Source organism: Heterodontus francisci, chromosome 41 (genome assembly GCF_036365525.1).
Source record: "Heterodontus francisci isolate sHetFra1 chromosome 41, sHetFra1.hap1, whole genome shotgun sequence".
Classification (NCBI taxonomy): Eukaryota; Metazoa; Chordata; class Chondrichthyes; order Heterodontiformes; family Heterodontidae; genus Heterodontus; species Heterodontus francisci.
In genome coordinates, this window is record NC_090411.1 from 20,210,117 (window position 1) to 20,222,402 (window position 12,286).

Sequence of the window (12,286 nt, forward strand, 5' to 3'; positions counted from 1 at the left end):
AATCTTACTTCATATCTGGCCCATCCCCCAGACTCCAGGGTGCACACTTAAGTGAGGTGTGAAGGTAACAAACTGGTAGTCCCAGGATTAATCTGTTGCATGGTGAGGGACTGAGCTACACAGAGCAGCAAACACCCCAGTTCCTCAATCAGAGGTCAAACAGAGCAGTAGCTGGAAATCTACTAGTTCCAACTTTGCAGATACAGCAGGTGATAAGGAAGGCAAATGGAATTTTGTCATTTATTGCTAAAGGAATAGAGTATAAAAGTAGGGAAGTGTTGCTGCAACTGTACAAGGCATTGGTGAGACCGCATCTGGAGTATTGTGTACAGTTTTGGTCCCCTTACTTGAGAAAGGATGTAGTTACATTGGAGGCAGTTCAGAGGAGGTTCACTAGATTGATTCCAGAGATGGGGGGCTTGTCTTATGAAGAGAGATTGAGCAGTTTACTCTCTGGAGTTTAGAAGAATGAGAGATCAAATTGAGGTATATAAGATGATTAAGGGGATTGACAAAGTAGACATAGAGAGGATGTTTCCTCTTGTGGGGCAATCTAGAACGAGAGGTCATAGTTTTAGGATAAGGGGTAGCAGATTTAAAACAGAGATGAGGAGAAATTACTTCTCTCAAAGGAATTCACTACCCCAGAGTGCGGTGGATGCCGGGACATTGAGTAAATTTAAGGAGGAGATAGACAGATTTTTAATTAGTAATGGGTTGAAGGGTTATGGAGAACGGGCGGAAAGTGGAATTGAGGCCAAGATGAGATCAGCCATGATCGTATTGAATGGCGAAGCAGGTTCGAGGGACTGAATTGCCTACTCCTGCTCCTAGTTCTTATGTTCCTGGGCTAAGAAAGAGGACATCAGCCAGGGTTTCAGCCTATCTCTGTAACCTCCTCCAGCCCTACAACCGGCCGGGATCTCTGAGCAGACGCACCATCCCCCAGCATGAACTAGTGCTCAGAGGAGCAAGGTGGGGGAATTATTGTTTCAATCCCTAAATTCTTTCTTGCCCCCTCCCCCAGCCCAGGAGCTGTAATCACAATAGCTGTCACCCTGACTGCACAACACCTCAGGAAATGAAAGGGGAAGTTAATGTGAGGGAATTTAAAATCTGCAACTTTCATGTAAACAGCAGCCGAGTCATGCAAACCACACGCTAGCGACTGGGAGGAATTGCGTGTCCCCTCGTTACAATAATCCCAACAAATCCATTTGGGAAACCAAAGACAATTGCAAGATGGCCCATTTTACCAGAGCTGTCAATAATGGTTAGATCCACAGAAAGAGATTCAAGAACATGAGAATATAAGAAATAGGAGCAGGAGGCCATTCAGCCCTTCAATGGGATCATGGCTGATCTGCTATCTCAACTCCACTTTCCCACACTATTCCCATATCCCTTGATTCCCTTAGAGCCCAAAAATATAGCAATCACTGTCTTGAATGTACTCAATGGATGAGCATCCACAGCTCTGGGGTAGAGAATTCCTAAGATTCACAAACCTCTGAGTGAAGAAATTTCTTCTCATCTCAGTCGCCTGAACCTCAATCGCCATCTCATACCAAGACCTAGTTACATGTGGCAAACTGCACTTGTATTATTGGTTCCATCGGACGTCCAAGAGAGATTGATAGTTTCTTTCTCTCTCTTCCTTGTTGCTCTCTCTCTCCCTGCCCCATCTTTTATTTTGTCGTCCCTTTCTCCCACTTCACAGCCTGTGCACTCATTTCAATAGAGGGCTTTCACTGTTGCTGTGAATGCTGGGATAGCCCAGGCTCCATGCCACCTGCTTGCTTTCCCTCTCAGTCCAGCAAGAGGAGGTGTGAGCACAGTGCAATAGTTGCAGTTAGTGCCAATCCTGAGCCCAGGTGGGAGCACAAGCAGGAGATCTTAGAATCTCCCAGATCTAAGTCTGGCTCAGTGAGGGAGAGTTGCTGTGCCTTTCTTAGATTCAGAACAAAGTAGCGATGCAGAGGGATTGGTTTTTCAAAGCTTGGGCCAGCTCTCTGCACTTGAAACCCTCACACCCCCTTATAAACTCAATAACACACAGTAGTCCCCTGTCTCCTGGACTAGAGCAGGATAAACAGGCCAAGGTTTCCACACCTGATCAATATCCAATGCATAGGACAAGATCAATGTCTCCTGTGATGCCCCAACAAAAATAGCCCATTAGTAGGTTTGGCACCTGGTTGGGTGAGCGCCAATGGAGTTGTACCCACCATGGAAGGCGAGAAGGTTAAAAATTTTCTCCTACATTAAAAGTGGTAAATCCCTGTCCTGCGTAGCACTAGTTATACTGATGAGTGTCATTCCCTGCCTCTTGTTGGCCTCAGTGCCTCTAGGGGTTGCGGGTCAAGCTCCTGCTCAGTATCCAGCAACCCTACCTGAATGTGCGTACACGTACATGGACCCTGTGTTAGGGCAAGTTTGTATTGGCCTCTGATGCCCCACCCCACCCCCATCTTGCTGCTGATGACTGTCTCGCATTGGGGGTACCTTCGAATTGGAACCCCCCCAGTGTGAGTCAACACCGTCAGGATAGGAAGGGAGGGAGGGAGGGAGGGAAAAAGAGGCACAAACACATGGAGGTGTAAATCCCAGCACTGAGCCTCATTAGACAAGGCTCAGGTTCAGAGAGTGGGGTACAAGTCTGCAGCCCCGACACCCCCGAGTGAGACCCTGTGCTGGAATAAACCTTGGAATGTGAAACAACACTGAAGGTCATACAATAAAAACAGCTAAAAATGCAGAGTTGGAGTCTTTCGATGACTGTACTACATGGCAATGTTGCTAAAAGAACAAAGAGAATCATTAACATGCATTCTGCACTGGCAAACTCTTCATCTAAAATCTGCTGCTCGGTTGGAAAGTAAGTCATACCTTCTGATGCGAAAGACTCGAGTCAGATCACCAGTTCTGTTCATTGTCACCGTCCAGCCTGGCATGTTCAGTGAAACAAGGGAAATGAAAGCTTCCTGAGAGAGCTGCAGAATCTCACACTGCCTCATCTCTCCCACACCCACACAGACAGCCTAACCCAGCCCTCCCCTCTGCAGGCAGCCAGTGCTAATCTGTGCACAGGCTGCATGCTTCTCTGCTCCTGCCCACTGCAGCCTCCTGCCCGACCAGATCAGTCGACGAGTGAATGGGCTGGAGAGGGGAGACATGCTGAGTGATGAAGGAGGCCCCTAGTCTGACACAGGGCCATCTATAGGCCAGTGAGAGCACAGGCAATCCATCTGCACACACCGAAGCAAGTCAGTCTGTTTCTCTTGAAGCTACTGGTTTGTTTTTATTTTTAGATTTGTAGCAGGTTGCTGGATGAGCACAGAGCAAACAGCAGCAGAGACGCTGGCAGAATGCAACAAAATGGGGCAGTGACAGGAGGCTCTGTTAACACAGTTACCTGATACAGTCACTGACATCGCCACAATACAGCTGTCAACCCTACAGCACAGAAGGAGGCCATTCAGCCCATGTCTGTGCTAGCTCTTTGGAAAGAGCTATTCAATTAGACTCACTCCCCTGCTCTTTCCCTATAGCCCTGCAAATTTTTCCCTTCAAGGGGCATCTCTTTTGAAAGTTACTGTTGAATCTCCACCGCTTCTCAGGCAGTGCATTCCAGACCGTAACAACTCGCTGTGTGAAAAAAATCTCACCTCACCTCTAGGTCTTTTGCTAATTACCTTAAAGCTGTGTCCTCTGGTTACTGACCCTCCCACCACTGGAAACAGCTTCTCTCTATCTAACTCTATCAAAACCCCTCATAATTTTGAACGCCTCTATTAAATCTCCCCCTAACCTTCTCTGCTCTAAGGAGAACAATCCCAGCTTCTCGAGTCACTCCACAGAACTGAAGCCCCACAACCCTGGTACCACTCTGGTAAATCTACTTTCCCAAGGCCCAGCCATCGTTCCTAAAGTGCAGTGATCAGAATTGGAAACAATACTCCAGCTGAGGCCTAACCAGTGATTTATAAAGGTTTAGCAGAACTTCTTTGCTTTTTTACTCTATGCCTCTATTTACACAGCCAAGTAGAATCATAGAATGGTTACAATGCAGGAAGCCATTCAGCACATTGTGTCTGTGCCATAGAGTCATAGAGTTATACAGCACAGAAACAGGCCCTTCAGCCCATCGTGTCTGTGCTGGCCGCCAAGCACCTATCTATTTAGGGCGGCACAGTGGCGCACTGGTTAGCACCGCAGCCTCACAGCTCCAGGGACCCGGGTTCGATTCCAGGTACTGCCTGTGTGGAGTTTGCAAGTTCTCCCTGTGTCTGCGTGGGTTTTCTCCGGGTGCTCCGGTTTCCTCCCACAAGCCAAAAGACTTGCAGGTTGATAGGTAAATTGGCCATTATAAATTGTCACTAGTGTAGGTAGGTGGTAGGGAAATATAGGGACAGGTGGGGATGTTTGGTAGGAATATGGGATTAGTGTAGGATTAGTATAAATGGGTGGTTGATGTTCGGCACAGACTCGGTGGGCCAAAGGGCCTGTTTCAGTGCTGTATCTCTAATCTAATCTATTCTAAACCCATTTTCCAGCACATGGCCTGTAGCCTTGTATGCTATGGCGTTTCAAGAGCTCATCTAAATACTTCTTAAATGTTGTGAGGGTCCCTGCCTCTACCACCCCTTCAGGCAGTGTATTCCAGATTCCAACCACCCTCTGGGTGAAAATATTTTTCCTCAAATCCCCTCTAAACCTCCTGCCCCTTACCTTAAATCTATGCCCCCTGGTTATTGACACCTCCGCCAAGGGAAAAAGTTGCTTCCTATCTACCTTATCTATGCCCCTCATAATTTAATATACCTCAATCATGTTCCCCCTCAGCCCTCTCTGCTCTAAGGAAAACAACCCTAGCCTATCCAGTCTCTCCTCATAGCTGAAATGCTCCAGCCCAGGCAACATCCTGGTGAATCTCCTCTGCACCCTCTCTAGCGCAATCACATCCTTCCTATAGTGTAGCGACAACTGTACACAGTACTCCAGCTGTGGCCTAACTAGCATTTTATACAGCTCCATCATAACCTCCCAGCTCTTATATTCTGTGCCTCGGCTAATAAAGTATCCCATATGCCTTCCGAACCACCTTATCTACCTGTGCTGCTGCTTTCAGTGATCTATGGACAAGTACACCAAGGTCCCTCTGACCCTCTGTACTTCCTAGGGTCCTACCATCCATTGTATATTCCCTTGCCTTGTTAGTCCTCCCAAAATGCATCACATCACACTTGCCACTGCTCTGCCCATCTTACCAGCCCATCTATATCATCCTGTAATCCTCCTCACTATTTACGACACCACCAATTTTCATGTCATCTGCGAACTTACCGATCATACCTCCTATATTCACGTCCAAATCATTAATATACACTGACCCCTGTGGTACACCACTGGTCACAGGCTTCCAATCGCAAAAACTACCCTCAACCATCACCCGCTGCCTCCTGCCACTGAGCCAATTTTGGATCTAATTTGCCAAATTGCCCTGAATCCTATGGACCAATCTCCCATGCGGGAGCTTATCAAAAGCCTTACTGAAGTCCATGTAGACTACATCAACTGCTTTACCCTCATCTACACACCTAGTCACCTCCTCGGAAAATTCAATCAAATTTGATAGACATGAACTCCCCCTGTCAAAGCCATGCTGACTATCCCTGATTAATCCCTGCCTCTCCAAGTGGAGATTAATCCTGTCCCTCAGAATTTTTTCCAATAATTTCCCAACCACTGATATTAGACTCACTGGCCTGTAATTACCTGGTTTATCCCTGCTACCCTTCTTGAATAATGGTACCACATTCGCTGTCTTCCAGTCCTCTGGCACCTCTGCTGTGGTCAGAAAGGATTTGAAAATTTGTGTCAGAGCCTCTGCAATCTGCTCCCTTGCCTCACATAACAGCCTGGGATACATCTCATCTGGGCCTGGGGATTTATCCACTTTTAAGCCCACTAAAACCGCTAATACCTCCTCCCTTTCAATGCTAATTTGTTCAATATATCACAATCCCCCTCCCTGATCTCTACGCCTACATCGTCCTTCTCCGTAGTGAACACAGATGCAAAGTAATCATTTAAAACCTCACCTATGTCCTCCGACTCCACACACACATTGCCACATTAGTCACTAATGGGCCCCACTCTTTCCCTGGTTATCCTCTTGCCCTTAACATACTTATAAAATGCCTTGGGATTTTCCTTTATCTTGTGCGCCAGTGTTTTCTCATGCCCCCTCTTCGCTCTCCTAATTACTTTTTTAAGTACTCCCCTACACTTTCTATATTCCTCTAGTGCCTCCGCAGTTTTCAGCACTCTGAATCTGCCATAAGCCTCCTTTTTTTCCTGACCCAATCCTCTATATCCCTTGACATCCAGGGCTCCCAAGACTTGTTGGTCCTACTCTTCACCTTTACGGGATCATGTTGGCCCTGAACTCTCACTATTTCCTTTTTAAATGACTCCCACTGGTCTGATGTAGACTTTCCTACAAGTAGCTGCTCCCAGTCTACTTTAGCCAGATCCTGTTTTATCATATTGAAATCGGCCTTCCCCCAATTCAGTACCTTTATTTCCGGTCCATCTTTGTCCTTTTTCATAACTACCTTAAACCTTACAGAGTTACGGTCACTATCCCCGAAATGCTCCCCCACTGACACTTCTACCACTTGTTTGGCTTCATTCTCTAAGATTAGGTCCAGTACCACCCCTTCTCTTGTAGGACTTTCTATGTGCTCGCTCAAAAAGCTCTCCTGTATGCATTTTAAGAAATCCACTCCCTTTAAGCCTTTTGCACGAAGACTATCCCAGTTAATATTAGGGAAATTGAAATCCCCTACTATCATTACCCTATTATTTTTACACCTCTCTGAGATTTGCCTACAGATCTGCTCTTCTATCTCTTCCTGACTGTTTGGAGTTCTGTAGTACACTCCCAGCAAAGTGACTGCCCCCTTTTTGTTTTTAAGTTCTACCCATATGGCCTCATTTGAGGTACCTTCTAAGATATCATCCCTCCTTACTGCAGTAATTGACTCATCAATAGTGCAATGCCACTTCCTCTTTTACACTCCCCCCCCCCCCCCCCCCCCCCGTCACACCTGAAGATTCTGTACCCTGGAATATTAAGCTGCCAGTCCTGCCCTTCCCTCAACCATGTCTCTGTGATAGCAATAATATCATATTCCCATGTGTTAATCAATGCCCTCAATTCATCTCCCTTACTTGTAAGACTCCTTGCGTTAAAATAAATGCAATCCAGCCTTGTATTTTTCAATTGTGTCTTAACAGGTCTATATTTGCTCTGCCTTCCAGACTGGCTTCATTTCCTTTCTATATTTGATTGTGCATCACCCCCTACTGTAACTCCACTCTGTATCCCATCCCCCTGCCAAATTAGTTTAACCCCCAACACCTCCCCCCCCTCCACTAGCAAACCTCCCTGCAAGGATGTTGGTCCCATTCCAGTTCGGGTGCAACCGTCCTGTACCGACTCTCTGCAAAAGCAATTCAGCTAGTCCCACTTCCCCTGCCTCTTCCATGTAACCCTGCAATTTTTTTCTCTTCAGGTGCTTATCCAATTCCCTTTTGAAAGCTACAATTGAATCTGCCTCCACCACAATCTCAGGCAGTGCGTTCCAGATCCTAACCACTCGCTGCATTAAAAGGCTTTTCCTCACATCGCCTTTGGTTCTTTTGCCAATCACCTTAAGTCTGTGTCCTCTGGTTCTCGACCCTTCCACCAAGGGGACGGTTTCTCCCTAACTACTCTGTCCAGACCCCTCATGATTTTGAACACCTCTACTAAATCTCCTCTCAAGCGTCTCTTCTCTAAGGAAAACAACCCCAGCTTCTCCAATCTCTACAGGTAACTGAAGTCCCTCATCCTTGGAACCATTCTCATAAATCTTTTCTCCACCCTCGCTAAAGCCTTCACATCCTTCCTGAAGTGCGGTGCCCAAAATTGGACACAATACTTCAGTTGAGGCCAAGCCAGTGATTTATAAAGGTTCACCATAACTTCATTGCTTTTGTACTCTATGCCTCTATTTATAAAGCCCAGAATCCTGTATGTCTTATTAACCACTTTCTCAACCTGCCCTGCCACCTTCAACAATTTGTTCACATATGCCCCCAGGTCCCTTTGCTCCTGCACCCCATTTGTGATTATCATAGGCGATTTTAATTTTCACATGGCCTCTTCAGCATCACTGATTTTAATTGCCCCATCATTGACGGCCGTGCCTTCACCTGCCTGGACCCATAACCTCTGGAATTCCCTCCTTAAGCCTCTCTGCCTCTCTTTCTTCCTTTAAGATATTCCTTAAAACCGACCTCTTTGACCAAGCTTTTGGCCATCTTCCCTTATGGGGCTCGGTGTCTGATTTTGCTTTATAACCCTCCTGTGAAGTGCCTTGGGATGTTTTATTATGTTAAAGTGCTCTATAAATATAAGTTGTAAGTTCTTGTTAAAAGGCTGGTTACTCTACATCATTGGACAAAACCCAATGGGTAGTGGGGGCAGTGGGGAGGGAGGGGAAGATTTTTCCTACACAAGCTGTAGACCTGAGTCACCACCCCTACACCCAAAACATTGTCGCAGTTGAAAGTTGCAATCTTTACCTGTCACAAAGGCAGTGCGACATTCACAGGCATGCTAACTCTCGCAAATTCGTCACGAGAGACGTGACTTCTGAGCTTCGCTCGTGATGACTTTCAAATCTCCTGAGTTTTTGTAAGTGGAGCTAAACTGTGTAATCGGACTAATGAGCTGGAGCCAGGAGTCGGATCAGAGCGTACACAGTGGCCTCAGATGGGGCGAGCTGTTGGGATGTGAGGAGGGGCTGCAGCTAGTGATTGTGGCTACATTATTCAGGTGTTTGCTGATCTTTACAGCTTCAGTTTGCATCAAAATAACAGCTCCTTCTCCCTCCCCAGAATCCACATGTTCCTGAATGCACACGCAAGGACAAGCCACTGGGTTCACACATGGGCCTCCACCATCACTGCCACTCCCTCGAGGGCCAGGCAATGACTGTGGGAGCTGCTACTCCAGGGCTGTTTCTAAACACTATCCGCAAAAGGTTTATTGATGCATTCCTCCCGCCCTCATCACACCAAGACTCTGCTTTCACACTCGTACAGCTGGTTAGCTGGTGCTGAATTTCTGTATTTCAGTCAATCACTGCCATTACATTAATATTCCTAATAACAGTCCACCTTGTTAGTGTATTAGTGGCATGATCTCCACTTCTGCTTCAAATAGTAATGAAAGGTTTTAAATGTTCTTCACTAGATATTTCAGAAATCTTGCATCAGTAGATTTAAATTCATAATTAGTATTATAATATAGAAGGGGGAGGGGGGGGGGGTTCAGTAATTACTAATCCATTTGAAAAGGGGGTCTTCAACAATGTTCGAGAACCACTGGGCCGGTGCAGTTTGTGCAAACTGGGGTCCGAAAAGTCTTCCCAGGGTGTCCACGCAATAATCTCTCTCGCAAGAGAGAGAAAAAACACAAAGGGGAGAAAAAGAAAAAAACGACAAGCTGGTATAAATGAACAGTCACACTCAATTTTAAGAGGTTTTTGGGTACAGAACTGTCAATCAATATAGAATATACCCCAGAAACCTGCCTCTTTCACCAAACCCCAGAAACCTGCCTCTTTCACCAAACCCCAGAAACCTGCCTCTTTCACCAACTCCACAAACTAGAGATACTAAACTGGTAAACATGACACTCTGTTTGTCCAGACAGAATGCACAACTGATAAGAGGCAGGATTTAAAATTTTTTTTTGTAAAGCAATTTCAGATGCAGCAACATAGCTTTGTAAAGAGCTCTGAGCTAATAAGAAATGAAATAAGCCACTAGAGGACTACAAACTGAGTGTCAATTTATATTGGTTTATGTTTGAAAAAAATAACAACTCGTGATTTTCATACCAATCTCGATTACGAGTTTTGAGGCGATGCAGCTGCCGTGCCTGCATTCATGTATCCTTCCCTTTCTTGGAGTCAGCCTTGGTTCAGTGGGTAGCACTACGGCCTGAGACAGAAGACTGATGGTTCAAGGTCCTCTCCAGAGATACAGGCACATAATCCAGGCTGACATTCCAATACAGTACTGAGGGAGTGCTGCACTGTCAAAGGTGAGATGTTAAATCCAGGCCCCTGTCTGCTCTCTCAGGTGACTTTAACAATCCCATGGCACTGTTCAAAGGAGGACAGGGGAGTTTTCCGCAGTGTCCTAGCTCACATTTATCCCTCAACCAAAATCTAAATGATCTAGTCATGGAATCACATTGCTGTCTGTGCACAAATTGGCTGTCATGTTTCCAACATTATAACAGTGACTACACTTCTAAAGTACTTCATTGGCTAAAAAGCACTTTGGGACGGCCTGAGGTTGTTAAAGACAGTGGCTGGAATTTTTCGTTGGGTGGGAAGCCCCAACCACCCCAGGCCAAAAGTCAGGGGCGAGCCTGCCTCCGCCGGGCCCGGATTCCATGATCACCTTTAACTGGTCTTGGGCAGGGCTTCCACTTCTTTGAGGCAGGAAGTCCCACCTAATGGAGCTGCCAGCCAATCAGTGGCCAGCAGCTCTTAGTCCTAGCAGCGCCACCGGGAGCGGTGGCCATTGCTGGGACTACACTCAGCCATCACAAGCAAGGTGAAGGACAGCCCCAGAAGACAGGTAAGTTTTTAGGGCCTTGCCAGGGACAACTGGCCGGGCCCTGGCGAGGCAAGGAGGGGGGTGGGGGGGGGGGGGGGGTCGGTTAGGGGGTTGCAGGGGAGTGTTGTGCGTTGGGGGCAGTTGGGGTTTCTGGGCCAGCCCTCCGTGGGGCACAGGGTGCCCGCAAGGCAGCTGCCTGGTTTTAATTGGCCAGTTAATTGGCCACTTAAGGGCTTTGATTGGCCTGGGGTGAGTGGATGGGCAGTTTCTCGTTGCCGCCCCGTGTAAAGTTGTAGCAGGGCAGCAGGGGGTTGGGAATGCACCCCCCCCCCACCAAACCTCCCACTCAATTTTATGCCACCCCGGCTCATTTGATGGCCATAAAATTCCAGCCACTGGATAAATGCAAGTTCTTTCTACCTTTTTCTCTCATTGCCTATTTATATTTCACAGCGAGTAGGCCATGGGATCTGCCAGTTATGGAGGTAGTTCTATCCCAGTATTCAAAGCAGAAGTGAAAGTTCTCTATTAAAACTAAAAGCCCACAGCTGCCATTACTATGAATGATGTAATAACAACTTGCCTTTAACAAAGAAATCCCCGAAATGTTTCATTAGGACATAACCCAAAAAAAAAAGACGTTGAGCCAATGAAGGAAATTTAGTCAGCCGATTGTATTCAATGAGACTACAATCTCGAGGGGCTGAATGGCTACTCCTGTTCCTATGAGACGGGGGGGACCAAAACCCCAGTGGAAGAGGATGGTTTAAAGCAAGATTTTACAGGAGAAAGCAAAAAGGTGGAAACATGGAAAATTTTAGAGAGAGAATTCCAGGGAACCTGCGGCTGAAGGCAAAAGGAGTTGGGGGTTGGGGAGAGGAACAGAAAGGCACGCGAGGTCAGAATCAGAGGAATGGCAAGTTTATCAGAGTTGGATTAGACTGTGTGGCGTTGTAAAGGGTATGGGGAGTGTGCAGCAGAGTAGGATTAGATTTGGTGGGGTATTAAAGGATAATCTCCCTGTCACTAATTTTGTGATTCACATCCAAACACTTTCACAAACACTCAGAGAGGGTGCAAACTTAAGGGAATCAGACAATAAACTAAAAGGGTAGTTAGAAAAAAATTCTTTACACAGAGGCAGGGTAGAATGCAGAACGCTCTGCCACAAACCCTATTCCTCTACTGAATCGTCCTCGGTCAGCAATATATCTGGTTCATGGAGAAGGATCTACCGAGACACCTCATCTCAGTGGGTGTCAGCACTGGATTAGACTCGCGGGGGGGGGGGGGGGGGCAGTGGAGCAACACAGCCAATTTCCATCCTGTCCTATCCGGTGTCCACTTGTGCAGTTAAGCAGGAATCCCTGGAAGGTGGATCAGGAGCAAGGGCCCTGACTGACATCATCCATCCTTAACTCGATGACACTGAACTGAACTGTAGCACCCTACAGATTAAGGATTGAATCTGGTGCCTTCTTTCTGGTCTGTACCATACTAGTCAGTGTCTTCACCCACTTAGACATCAGGGGGCGGGGATGGGGGAAATCACAGACACATCCATTACTCAAGGCCAACTCTATCATTGTGAAAAATG

At 46.7% G+C, this 12,286-nt stretch overlaps 1 protein-coding gene across 1 annotated transcript in view; it reads right to left on the reverse strand.

Annotated features, from left to right (window-relative positions):
• The window catches only part of LOC137353310 (GATOR2 complex protein WDR24-like), a 37,588-nt gene extending 34,458 nt beyond the window's left edge, over positions 1-3,130 (reverse strand). Inside the window, exon 1 of the mRNA XM_068019440.1 lies at positions 2,890-3,130. The gene's annotated coding sequence lies outside the window, so the exon portion shown is untranslated. The remainder of the gene's footprint in view (positions 1-2,889) is intronic.
• Between the last annotated feature and the right edge of the window lie 9,156 nt (positions 3,131-12,286).